We start from the raw sequence: 13958 nt of genomic DNA on the forward strand, positions 1-13958 counted from the left end.
CCATTTTGGTCAACCAGAGCCTGAGTTTGTTGACCGTCAGGGCCTGGTATAAGTTCTGTCCCATCAGGCTTTTCCCTGAAGCAGTGATTGTAGGATGGTATATTCTCTTTGTTGTTTTTTACACTGATCAGTATAATCTACATGTTGTTGGAACAACAAGGTTGAAGTTAGTAGTTGGTGTCTTAGCTTTGTACCTTTATCCACCCAAAAAGGGACCCAATGCTTAGTAATGCATACGCTGTGTTGTTCCTACTATATTACTACTACTATAGTTAGTAGTTACTAACTATATTGCGTCTTTTATACCAGGGCCAATTCTCTATATCATTCATGGTCAAAGGTTTAATTCCCTTCCTCACCTCAGCCGACTGCGCTATCCTTTTCTTTACTGGGGCTGGGCATGGCTTCGTGGGTGGGGTTGGTTTTGTTTTATACAACATTGGTTTGGTCTTTCGTAAGGGGGGACTTAAAGATGTTATAGGGATCGGGGTAACGGGAGCACTAACTTTCCCTGGCATCCAAAAAAACATAAGGGTATCATGAAAATTTAAAAGCAACAAAAAAAACATGGTTACACAAATAAACCAAAGGGACGGCATAAGCCACTTTCGCACCATGGCTGATTCTTTGATTTTTGCTCTTGGATCAGCCATTGCAATAAGTCTTTTAACAGCTGGCATGGCTCATTGTTGTTGGAGTATTGCGTCTTCATTTTACATTTCATTTCTTTCAAGTATCTTTTAAAACTATTTTAGGGTCTTTATGAAACATTTTGACAAAACAGTTCATAATCAGATGACAAGAAAAAGCTATGGGAAAGGCTAGGAATGCCATTTCTTTATTCTTTTGACAATATTTATTAGATTTTTATTTCTTAACTATTTTTTTTAATTGCCTGGGCTAATAACACACCTTCCCCTCCTCTTTCTCCTAAGACCCTTTTCTGCCTTTCAGCAGAAATTTGTGGTCCAGTGGCTTATCTGAACTCTCATAATTTAGGAATATTAAAAAGCACGTAGTTCAACTGGATAACATAGCAGCCAGATTTGTGATGGGGTGATTAATATCCAGGTGATAAGGAGAGAAAGTGAAGCCAGGAAAGGCCAGAGGTAAAGACCTTTTTCACTATTATTATGTCACATCTCAGCTATTCATTCCTTCAAGGATTAGACAAATGGCAAAACTCGCATTGACTTTAGTGGGAGCAGGAGTAAGCCCCAAATGAACAGCTTTCTTACATGGCTGAAAGAGTGAGGACTCAGGTGGTAATTCACAAAAAAAGATCATCACAGATGGAGAATGGGGTGGCATGTGAAAGAATAGCTGGCTGAAATGCAGTAAGGGCCTAATCTTTTGGGTGCCATATGTTGACTTCAGTGGGAATTGAGGCCTTGCAGAACTGGGTCCTAATTTCTGCTGGAAATATAAAGAGAGAGAGCTAGGAAGAAACCCCCTTTTAACATGAAATCAGATAGTTATAAAGTATAATGAAATCATGAGGCCCCTATGCATGGATCTGGAGACCTGTTTTGTTCAGAATAAAAGGTAGGAAGATGGCATCCAGAAAGACAAAAGCATCCAAGGCAGCCCATCTGTAGTCTGACCATATGATAGACTTGGACAAATCTAAAGCTGCCAGCACAACTGCCCACAGAGTATGCCAAGGAGCCAGATGCTAACTCTACAAGGATATTTTCCAGAATTTGGCATTGAGGGTCTTATGACTACCATCCAGGGAGGTGAGGAAGGGAAGTGAAACCATATAAACTTGTCACCTCACAGCATCAGCTTTAACATTCATTTGAGGTATATATTTCTATAGTTCTTGGGTAGAAGTAAAAAAAAAAAAACCCATAAAAACTGAAAGATTTTTTTCCAAAAAAACCTGAATCAAATACAAAATCTTAGTTTGTTTAAATGTAGGGGTACATGACCATTTCTCTGTTCAGCAAAGAGTCCACAGAGGCATCGGGTGAGTCCCTGAGATAAGAAGCCAATGGCTTATTTCGAACTGAGGGTATACGAAATAGAAAGTTCATTTTTTGAGACGTGATGGATAGATGCATTTTAGTGCTATAATATTTTTGTGAATTCAGATTAATTGGCCTGTAGATATCTCCACTAAGGATAATATTTACATGTTGAAATGTAATGAACATTACTAAGATAAGCCCAAATGCACGTGTACAAGTTGGGGATTTGAATGCGAGCACATACTTGTGCATACAAAGCCTGACTTACATGTGCAGATAGGGCAATTGCACATAAGCAATTCAGGCATGTGCAAAAGTTTATATGCAATTTAGTGTGGAAAAACTGGGAATGGTTGGCTATAGTGGTTAAATTTCCAGTGCCCGATCCTGTAAGTGAATGTTAGTAGAGAGAGTGCCGCACCCCTTAAGAAGTGCACAGCACCTCACAGGATTGAGCCTAAATCTCTTCTTGCAAAAAGGAGTGTACCTAGAGCTTACAATGATTTTTCATATGTTAATTTTGGTTAAGATTGTAGATGGGGGATAAAATAAGGCATAAAGGGTCAAGTTAAAAAAGAGTCTTTCCAGGAGCATTCAACATCTTACAGGGTCAGGTTCAAAGTGGGATAGAATCTGGGCAAACTTCTAGTCCCCCAAGTTTTTTCAGCGTAGGTCAGACTTGCAGGGTCAGCCACAGTCCTCCATTTCGAAGGGCTTATTTTCCTCTCCAGACTTAGACTGAGAAATAGTGTTGTTTGTTTTTCTTTAATATGGAAAAATATCCATTGGGACTAAGCTCAGAGACGCAGCAAACTCATTTCACTTGTGAACAAAATACATTTTAATCAAGGCCAGCCAGGGGGCAGGGAAGAAAAAAGTCCAGAGCATTAATCAACTCATGGCCTCAGCCATTATTTTGTTATGGGCTTTGTTTGGGAATCAGAGGAAAGAAAGGATCTGACACTCAATAACTTGACCTGGACTACTTGTCCCCACAGGGAAGTTACCCCCGCCCTCTTTATACTTGGGTACTGACTACTGGGCCTTTGGTCCCTCCCCCTGTGAACAAGTGGTCAGGGAGTAGAAGGAGCCTTGGCAAAGACCAGCAGTAATTCACTACCTCCTGGAGCAAGATGGCAGCAGGGAGTGAATTTGTACTCAGAGGGGTGTGTCTGAGTCACAGTGCTCTGTGAGGTGATGTAGCTTACACGCCACCCCTTGTTCAAAGCAGTGACCGAAGGCACAAACTAACCAAACATTATTTAAAAAAAAGGAAATTTGCCCTGTGCTGGGCACCACAAAAGGGCATTGAAAATGATCTAAATTCATCAATTTTCTGGAGTAAAGGTGTGTTAGCAGACCTTTTGAATGAATTCAGTGCATTCTTACTCTCTGTGTGTGTGGGGGGGGGGAGGGTGTTTTTCCTTTCCTGCTAGTCTCCTTAAAATAGCAGTTGAAAGCAGCAGGCTGTGCAGCCTCAAACTGCTTCCTTTGCAGCAACTGCTCACATGTTCAATCTCCTTACTCAAGCCCCAAAAGTTACTGCCCCAGGTAAGAACTTTCTTCTTTCCCTAGGTGCGATGCAGATCTAGGAACTGAGACATTGGTTTTCATGGGCTTTGAGTGCCAGCCCCACTGCATTGTAGAAACTCAAATGGGGGTGGTGTGCCAAAAAAGAGGTCTTGTACTGGTTTTGGCACCATTGGTTTGACTGGACCAATGACCAGAATAGTAATATCCTAAGCCACAGCAATTGAATCTCATTTGCTAGGACTGAAATATAGCAGCCAAAGCAGAGTTCCCTGTCTTGCTGTTTTTATGTATCCCTGAGTCTAGAGTCATTTTTAAAATGTGAGTGATGCAATTTCTTGCATCTTTCATTTAATATGCTGCTTGGTAAACAGTGTTTTAGATTAGTATATTTGTAATTTAAATGAAGACAATACATCAAGTCAAGTCAAAGAAGAAGGAATGATTGATGCCTCTTTCAGTGTTATGCCCTGTTTTTGAAAGAAAGAAAGAGCGAAAGAAAGAAGAAAAGGGGTGGTGTGCATGTTGGGGATCTAGCGGGAGGAAACAAGAAAGAAACTATCTTTCACGGGTAGAAACACACTATTTTAAAACCGTCATCAGCCCTGATGGCTGAATCTGTTTTCTTCAAGCGCACTAATAAATTCTGCCTAATTCATTTTTTATTCTCTCTTGGGGTCTGCTTGGAGATTTGCCTCAACAAAGGAAGCATCATGTTACTTCTTTTAAATAATTGATGGCTCTCAGTCCAAGCCAGCTCGAAGGAAATTCTGAAAATAGGTACTTATTGAGTAAATACCCTGCCTTCCCCCCAGTCTCCCTCCCTTTGATTTATTTTTGCACTCTGGGTGACTGTCAATAGCCGATGATGTCATCTGAAACTTTGGAGATGCCCAGCACTTAGCAGCTCTGATTTCATTTATGTATTTATTTATATTTAAGAAAAGGGGAAGCTGTTAATTAGAAACTGTCGGAGGCAGCTAAGAGCTCTTAATAAATCATCAGCAGTGTTATGCCATAATAACAACTAGAGCTGGACTTTAAGCTTGGGCTTGGAGCTGGCATCCATAAAGACACAAGGAGAGGAGGGGTGAGTTGAAGGCACTCAGTCCCTATTCTGGCAGGGAGGCGAGTTATGTGGCCTTTTCAGATGAAACAGTGGGTTCCACCATCTTGGTTATTTACATTCCCAGAAGTGCTGTCACCTGGTAGCAGCATTATTTGCAGGAATTATGTCATTTTTTTGGCCAATATTGGCTTTCTTGAGGCTCTGTGCTTTCATTTTTAAAGTATTGCCTTCTGCCTCTGTGAATGTCGCAAAAACATGGTCTCCACAGAACATTACTGGACGGCAAGGAGGGGGAGGGGGTCTTTTTTTTTTTTTTTTTTTTTTTTTTTTTCGGTAGGATACCTGCTGACATGCAGGATCCTCAGTTTCAACATGATTGTTTCTTCTGTTTATACTGCACATTTATATCGCTATATAAAATAAATTATAATTCGTGTATGGGGAAAAAGTCAGTCACCTGAACTTCCTGCTTTATTGGTGACCCAATAAAGTCTAGGAAAGTTTATATTCGAACTCTGGTTTTTAATCTGTTTCGGTGCATGCCCCATAAATGTCTGATGTTGCTGTGTTAGACAAACGGAGAATCGTAGAATCATAGAAACGTAGGGCTGGAAGGGACCACAAGAGATCATCTAGTCCACCCCTCTGCCCTGTGTTAGACCATTCCTGACAGGTGGACAGATAGGGCACAGTAACATGAAGAATCCCCAACCCCCAAGAGCTTGAGTTCATCATTTCTGCAGCACTCCCATCACCTGCTAAACCAGAGAGCAAGAGAATGGGCCTGAGAATAAAACTTGAGATCAAGATTTAAAAAAACCAACAGTTTAAAGCAGGGCATCTAAATCTTTGTTAAGGTACCTAAAAAGTGTGCTGAGCATCCAGTAGTTCCCTCTGATTGTGTTTTGCCCACATAATATGGGGTGCATTCAGGTGATTGTGCATGAAAGAAATGCAGTGTATGAAACTGCATATGTATAGATGACTGCATATGCAGTTTTGTGCTTGTGATTGCATTATTTAAAAACCTAGTTACATATTTGCTCCCATGCATGCAAATTCCATAGATGCAATTTAGAAATTCTCCAAATTGTTTCTGTCTGTAAAAAGAAATAAAAAGAACAGGTGAAATATAAGAACATAAGAAAGGCCATACCGGGTCAGACCAAAGGTCCATCTAGCCCAGTATCTGTCTACCGACAGTGGCCAATGCCAGGTGCCCCAGAGGGAGTGAACCTAACAGGCAATGATCAAGTGATCTTTCTCCTGCCATCCATCTCCATCCTCTGACGAACAGAGGCTAGGGACACCATTCTTACCCATTCTGGCTAATAGCCATTTATGGACTTAGCCACCATGAATTTATCCAGTCCCCTTTTAAACATTGTTATAGTCCTAGCCTTCACAACCTCCTCAGGTAAGGAGTTCCACAAGTTGACTGTGCGCTGCGTGAAGAAGAACTTCCTTTTATTTGTTTTAAACATGCTGCCTATTAATTTCATTTGGTGACCCCTAAAGTTAAATAAATCCAAATCCTTCTTAAATCCAATAAGAAGAAAAGTTTTTAAAAAAGACAAGGAGATGGTAGCTTACTTTGTGTGTTAATATAGTCCTCCACAGAGGGAAATCAAAGAAATGCTGAAGGCACAGCATACTAAGTTATATCTATTAGTGTGTGCTTAACTCTATTGCCTGGGAGATTTTATTAAATGCAACGGCCAGGAAAATTGACCTCACTTTTTAAGGTGGGTGGGGGGGACGCAGAGGATCTGGAGTGGAGAGGAGTTGGCTCCCTGCTCATGTCATATAAATGAACAGAGCTGGCAATTTACTGATTTATCGATGAAATAAATGAAGGTGTGTGTGTGGGGGGGGGGGTAGTCCTGTAAGACATTGTTGCAGTTGATATGGTAAGATGCTCCCCACAAAATCAGATGAGATGAATGAACTAAAGAACCCCTGTAATATCATGTAATATCATGCCATATAATAAATATCACACCATGAATTGATCACCAGTTTCTTTGATGGGTAGTCTACCAAGGCTACAAAGTGCTACTGTAAGCATTCTGTTTAGGAAAGGAAGTTAAAAGCCTCTAGAGGGTTCACAGAAAATGCTGATACTGAATGTAAAAATGGGCACATTTTAATCCTTACGTTATTAATTATTACTCATGATTAATTAGCTTTATTTTATTGCTATACCAAATCCTTAGTCACCCCTCATATTGAAGTGAATAAGAAATTCACCTAAGAACCTCTTGATTTGATGATGCATTGTCGTTATGTACCATCTATTGATTATTGGACATTATCATTTGTGCTAAGTATACCATCTGGTATCATGCTGTCAAATTACAGCATGTATTTGGATTGCAGGTATAACACAATTTCTTCCTGTACCATCTGATCTAAGTCTAAATGTAACACATGGAGGGAAGGGGCAACAACAACAAAACCAACACACACACAAGTTTCCCTAGATACAAATTGTAACTCAGAAGGTAGCTTACATGAGTTGAGTGTTCAGATTTGATGGACTGATGAGTAATTTAGGATTTGAATTTATTATTGAAGGTTCCCAGTGGAACATCTTTTCATTTACCCCCCTCTGCCCACTTCAAATTGCATAAAGGTCTTCTTGAGTTTCCAGAAGAATCCTTTTTCAGAACATATAGCTCCTAATATACATAAAAGCAGTTTGCTTTGATCCTGACAATTAAACATTTATTTTTAAACTCAGACTGGGCTGCTATCCAGCAATGCTCTTTCCTTTGCATCATGCATTGGATCTAAAGTACCCAGTCAGCCTCAGTGCAGCAGGAAGTAGTTAAGAATGAACTGTCTTGATGGGTGCTGCTGGTTCCCCCCCCACACACACACTTTCCCCTCCCCACTAGTTTTGAAATTCAAATTGAATGCAATTTTCAGCTCATTTGAGCCAGAATATACTGTTGCTGAGCTTCAGTGGCTCTTAAATTCAAACTCGCAGGAGAAAACAGATATCATCTGTCACTAAGGGTGGGAAAGAGAGTCCTGCCCACATTTTATTCATGGGAACCAGGGCTGAACTGACTAATTCAAGCACTCCTGACTAAGTGGCAGGCACTGGCAAACTAATCAGCTAATCAATAAGTCTGGTTTTCTGCAGTTTGGTCTCTTCTGATCTTTTTTTTTTATTGCTCCCACCTATTTAGTATTTATATTAAATGTCCCAGTGCAGTTCTAGCCAGAATGTGCAAGTGTGTTTGCCTCTGACTACCTTTGCTTATTCCTTTCCTTATTCTCTTCAAAAAACTAAAAGAAAGTTTGACAGAGAAGGGATGACGGGGTTCCAAATGATGTTAAATGATGTTGGGTTAATTAAAAAACATGCTTCAGAACTGGTGCTAGTAAAAAAATCCATATTAAAAAAAGAAGAAATTGGTTTATATATATATAAACACCATGCACACCTGTGGCTTGCACACCAGAGGAGCTTACTATACAAAATCTGCCTCATATTTTAACTCACAAGCCAAATATCTTTTGAGTCATATTATCCCATCCATTTATAAACTGGCATTAGCTACTTGAAATCAGTGGGGAATTCTGCTTAAAAAGCCATGGTGAAATAAGGCCCCCATTTAGCTTGCTGACATAGCTATTTGAAACACAAAGATCATCCCACAAATGGGATCAGATACTGCTACCATTGATAGTCAGTGACAAAACTCTCTTTAATTTTAGTGTGAGCAGGATTGGACCCAAGATTAGCAAATTTCTTTTTAAAAAGAAAAAATTACAAGCAAAGGGAATTTGGTAGGCATGAGGGGCAAAGCTAAAGTATAGTCTGTGCTACCTGGAGGGGAAAGTGGAGGGAATTAAGCTCATACAGCTGTGTGATAGCAAGTTAATGCTCTTTTGAGCAATAACAACGTGCTATTGGCAACAATCTACACCATGGCTTAGCAAAATGTATATTACAAGGGATATATAGGAAATGGTGGAGAAATCTGTGGTCTTCAGGTCAGACTGCAAAGGATGGATACACGATTGTGGCACATCTACTATTTTATATGCTATGGCCCTTGGTACGGTACTGAACCTGGCATCTCTCTGGCAACACAGTGCTTTTCATCTTCCCCACTCCAGGTTACTACAAACAACTTCTTTTTTTTCCTCCTGTCTGGATGGCATGATGTGTATTCATTTAGGGGCCAGTCCTGCAAACCCTTATGCATGTGATATATTCATCACAAGTTTATGCCACATACCTCATCAGCCTGTTCCATCACTGTTCCATTTTATCATCCCAAGGCTATTTTTGGGTGATGTATTCTTTTCCATGCACTAAAACGATGTAACCCGATTAATAAAACACAACAAAATAAAGATGCACAATAACATTTTCTGTGGTACAAACAAACAAAATATAAACCTAGTGGTAATTTCAAAATGATTTGTTCTGATACCAGCCAGTCACTTTGTCCACTGGTGGCTCTTGTCATACTTAGACCCTGAGCTGCAATACTGGTACTACAGATCCTTAGAAAGGAACTTGATACTTCCAATGAGATTCTAATGATGTATGTAAATCAGCTGCCACATCCACACTGTCACCGCTTCAGCAGAAAAGAAGGGCAAATAGCTTCCTCAGTAGCTGCTGGAACAGTCAGCTGTGCTGTGATTGATACCCCACCCTCTTTTTCCCGGAAACTTAGCATGTCAGCTCTTTCATGTACCCTTTCTCTTCCAAGAATATATCTTCCTATTCCTCAAATTAATCTGGAGCTGGGCCCTCCCATCTGTCAGTTCATTTTTTTTTCCTCCTTCAGGCCCAATAGTCTCCCCCCTGCACCAAAACCTTTATCCAGATTCTGTTCTATTCTATATAGGTTTTATATTGTGATCAGCACCATCCAGCAGATTATTAAGTAATGTGACTAACATTCATCACATGCTTTTTTCTCTCATCTTCTTCCCAGGTGGAGAAGTGTGTACAGTGGACTGTTTTGTTCTGCATATATAAAATGTGTTTGTTAGAGAAGGCAAAATCAAATCTAAGCACCTTGCACTTAAAGCAGCAGATGGTGAGGTTTGTGATGGGTCTTAATTCTTGTAAGAGTTCATCCCAGAAGTCTAGGACTGCCTCCCCGAGAAAGCCCTGTCTCCTGCACCGACAAGCTTTGCCCTTACTGCAGTTCCACAGCCAGAGGAGTGTAGTTATTGACCATGGTCTTCATTTGCAGAGCTTTAGTTGATTTTCTAGATATTCTGGGCCTGGGCCTTCAAATGCCTTGAAAATAAGGACCGAGACCTTGAACTTGATTCAGTATTCTACTGGAAGCCAGTGTAGGGAGGAGAGGACAATTTGGAAGTGTCTGTGGTAGCCAGCGTGGCTGGGGAGATGGGCTGTAGCATTCTGTACTAGATGGAGTTTCTTAAACATCGAAGGTTTCACCTGTATTGCTGTAGTCCAGCTGAAGGGCGATGAAGGCATGAATAACTGAGGTGAGGTGGTCGTTTGCTGCTTTCCTGATCTTTTCACTCTTGCTGATTTGTGTAAAGTCTTTCTCACACATTGGAGAAAATATCAGCTCCTTTTAGCTAAGATTTTAACAACTAGATAAAAGCAATAAATAAAATAAAAGCTTATCTCCAGACAGAGAAAAAGACTGTGTATATGTATGTGTCTGCAAAATGCTAGTATATTAATATGAAATTAGTAAATATTACTATCCTATCAAAGATATTTCACCAAAATTTGTCACTGAATCCTAACCCTCCAGTACAGATCTCAGTTGCTTCAGTTAGCGTTACATCCATTTATGACATGGTAAATTTGCTCACCATTTTGTATAATCAATAACTGAGGTGATTACTGATAGTGGTTCGTGCCCTCTTTGCCTTTCTCTTGGTCCTCCACTTCCACAGACGCTTCTGTTACTTAGGGCCTAGTTCTATGATCTCAGTCAAGCTAAATTCCAGTTAATTTCCATGGGTGTTTTTCCTTGACTGAGGGCTGCTCAGTTTGGCTCTTCCTTATTTTAGGTGTTTACATATGAACATCACACCAAAAAATAAGTTAGTGGTCCTGCCTCTATCCCTGATTCTGCAGCTTATTCCCTGTGAGCAGACCCTTGTGCCCAGCAATGCCCCATTATAGTCGGAGAGTCGCATATATAAAAAAATCAGATTGATGTTTTGGGTTTGTGCGGGTGAGTTGGGAGGGTGGTACATGGTGACCTGGATATCTTTCTTGGTTATAACCTTCTAGTTAGATGTGGGAGATTCAGATGAAAAAGAAGCCTTCATCCTAAATGGGGAGGATTGATAGTGTTGTATATGTATATATAAAATAAAAAGATCAGTTTTCTTGTATTTTACTTTCATATTTACTGGGCTATAATTATGTATTTTAACATTTGCCATTGTTTGCTACCCCTCCAAAACTAAATTATCATCATAATAATTTTCTGTTTATAGTCCACTGAGGAAGTTAATAGTGATCTCAATGACGTTAATGACAAAACTGCCACTGATTTTAATAGGAAGGATTAGCGGTGAAGGAGGAAAAACCCTAGAAAATGGCCCTTTAGCAAAATCACCAGCTGATTCTCAGATAACAGCCCTCATAAGCCAACTGTTTGCCAGAGTCACGTTTTGTTCCATCCTGCCACGAACCAGACTGGGACGACAAATTGTATCAACAAAGAGGCATGACATTAGCCTTGCGTATATTTTCAACAGCCTTTGTATTACCATGGCAACAATAGTTTTAATTATGGAGAGCCAAAATGATAACTTGTATATCAGATGTGGCTCAGTTTTCCCTGTGGACAAAACTCTGATTAGACATTTGAGAAAAGCTTTGTATCTTGGTTTTCCTCCCAGGCTGGATTTTATTATCTGCTTTAACAGACAGCTGTTTTGCTCATGGTATGAACTTAGTGAAGCTGTAGCAGGCGGAAGAGCTGCTGGACAGTGGCCCTTTAGTTGATGAACTGACCCTTTTGTCTCAAAGGCAGTTTGGTACAGTAGTAGCTGGTGCATTTAAGAAGAGTCCTCTCACTAAAGGGCTGCTTTTGGCTTCCCTTTCAACCACTGGGAATCTACATATTTGGGAAAAGCCCTGTGTGAAGCGATGTCTAATAATCATCCTTGATAATAGTCATGATTGTGCTGGGGGGACAAACAAGTAGTTCCGTTACTGCAGTAGACATGGACATTCACAAATCAGAGCCATATTCAAATCAGGGCTATAGAGTGGAAATAAATTAAGTGTATAGTATGTGTGTCTGGGTGATGGCATGGGGGGGTCAGGAATGGTTTTCTTCACCGATGCGGTTCTTAGCTTGGTCAGTTTTTAAGACCTGCCCTATACTGCAGATGATCACTAACATGTACATAATCCAGAGATCTCACATTGACCCCAGTAGAGCAATGCCCTGAATAGAATCTTGCTGGGTTCTTCATTTTTAGGATAGGCAGAAAAGATAATTAAATTGCCAGGTAGGTTAATGCTAATCACTACCTTCATTTTTTTTTTATTTGTAACCACTTGAGTAGATCTTTGACATAATCATGAATTATTACTGGTGGACAGTGACACTCGGTGGTTATGGTGGGATTGACTTTTCGTTGTGAACTTCATCACAGTGGTGAGGAACAGAGAAGTCAATAAATGGATAGAAGAGAATCCCAAGCACCCTTTAACTTCATCTACAAATGGTTTGAGAGACTGATATTTTCCTGTAAATTTACTGAGTGAGGGCCTGATGGAGTATGGTGCTGAGTGCCTACTGGGAGGTGCTTACTGCCCCCACCTCTGCTCCTAACCATTGAGAAATGGAGTTCTCAGCACCCACGAGAAGGCACTCAGCACTTTGCCAGATCACACCGTTAACTAGCCATTCAGTTATTCAGATTCTCATTTCTGAATGCAAGAGCATCGACAAACAAGTAGGCTGATATTCGGACTCAGTGAATCTCTGATCTTCTCTTTGACTCTGTTGAAACAGATTTTAAAACATAAAATCCCATACAAGTATTTCACTAGTAGCTGAACTATTTGTTTCGTTTGTACTTTGCTAAATTTAAGAAGCCTTGTCTGTAAGATGTTGGCGTTTCAGATAATTAATTAAGCATTTGTGTGAAAGGAAAGAGGGTTTTTTCATGGGGGAGGGTTACTGTTTGGTTTAATAAGATTTCACTATAAGAGTGGCATTGCAAGTCTGTCAGTCCCAGCTTTGCTGCATATGTGTAGCTCTGTGCTTTGAGACCCTTGAAATGTCTGTTTTTAGGACATCAGCAGGGGGCTAATGAAAAGGCTTTGTTGATTTTAACGAATTGCAAGCCACTGTAGCCAAAATAAATATAATCTGCTTTTTGGATTAGTTGTCACAGATGATTTTACCTACTAACAGTGATTAAAGGACCCTGGTGGACCAGAAGCATAGCTGTTCTCTGGTGACTCTCGGTAAAATAGCAATAAACAGAGTAAATAAAGACTTAGGGCATTAGTTATCTTTAATAAACAGTGACACTGCATATGATGTTTGGAGGGACTTCAAAGACCTGCATCGTGTACAGGAGTGTCAACCTTTCTAGCGCGTAGAGCACTGGTCACATTAGATGACGGTCTTATTGGTGCCAGATAGTATTTTCATGCTTCTTTTGTTAAATTATGAAGACCGAGAGTCACCCATCTAGAACTGCCAAAAAAACTGAACACCTTGTGGAAACATTTGCCACTGATCCACTCTCATTCTGCAATGGACTGTAGGAGCAAAGTTAAAAATTCCTGCAACTAGAGGGATTACAGCAGGAAAATGAAGGAAGTGTTAAGTACGTGTGTAATTACGTAACCTTCTAACCACTGTAATTCCATCCAGTTAATGAACAAGACCAATACTGTTTCCTTTCACCTTAGTGTTTATAAGCTGATGAAAAGAATTACTTGCCTATGCCGACATCTTTTATCCCGTGTATTTCCCCAGAAATAGTAAGTGGGTGAGTTCTTTGATTCCATTGACATTTGCTGGGAGAAGCAGGGGTTATAGCTGAGGGTCTTCCAAAACCACTTCATGTTAGCAGCGGCTCTTCCTCAAAGTACAGATGTAACCATCATTCTTCTGTCCTCTCTTCTTATGACAAAAGTTTTGATAATACTGAGCGTTGAGTGTATAACTAGGACTAATAGAATGAAACTGTGCAGGGAAACATTTAGGCTGAATACTAGGATGAACAGTGAGTCGAAGCAGTCAGTGGAATAGTCTCCCAAGGGAAGTATTGGAAGCCCAGTCTCTTGGGAGTTTTACAATTAGCAAAAAACAGAAGAACGTGTCCTGTAGGGAACAATCCTACTACAGCAGGGAGATGGCCTGGATTATCTAATGGGTCTT

General features: G+C 40.2%; 1 protein-coding gene across 6 annotated transcripts in view; it reads left to right on the top strand.

Annotated features, from left to right (window-relative positions):
- ESRRG (estrogen related receptor gamma) overlaps positions 1-13958 on the top strand; it is a 472345-nt gene that overhangs the window by 106977 nt on the left and 351410 nt on the right. The gene's annotated exons all lie outside the window — the stretch shown is intronic.

The sequence above is a fragment of the Mauremys mutica genome, chromosome 3, assembly GCF_020497125.1.
Source record: "Mauremys mutica isolate MM-2020 ecotype Southern chromosome 3, ASM2049712v1, whole genome shotgun sequence".
Taxonomy (NCBI): domain Eukaryota; kingdom Metazoa; phylum Chordata; order Testudines; family Geoemydidae; genus Mauremys; species Mauremys mutica.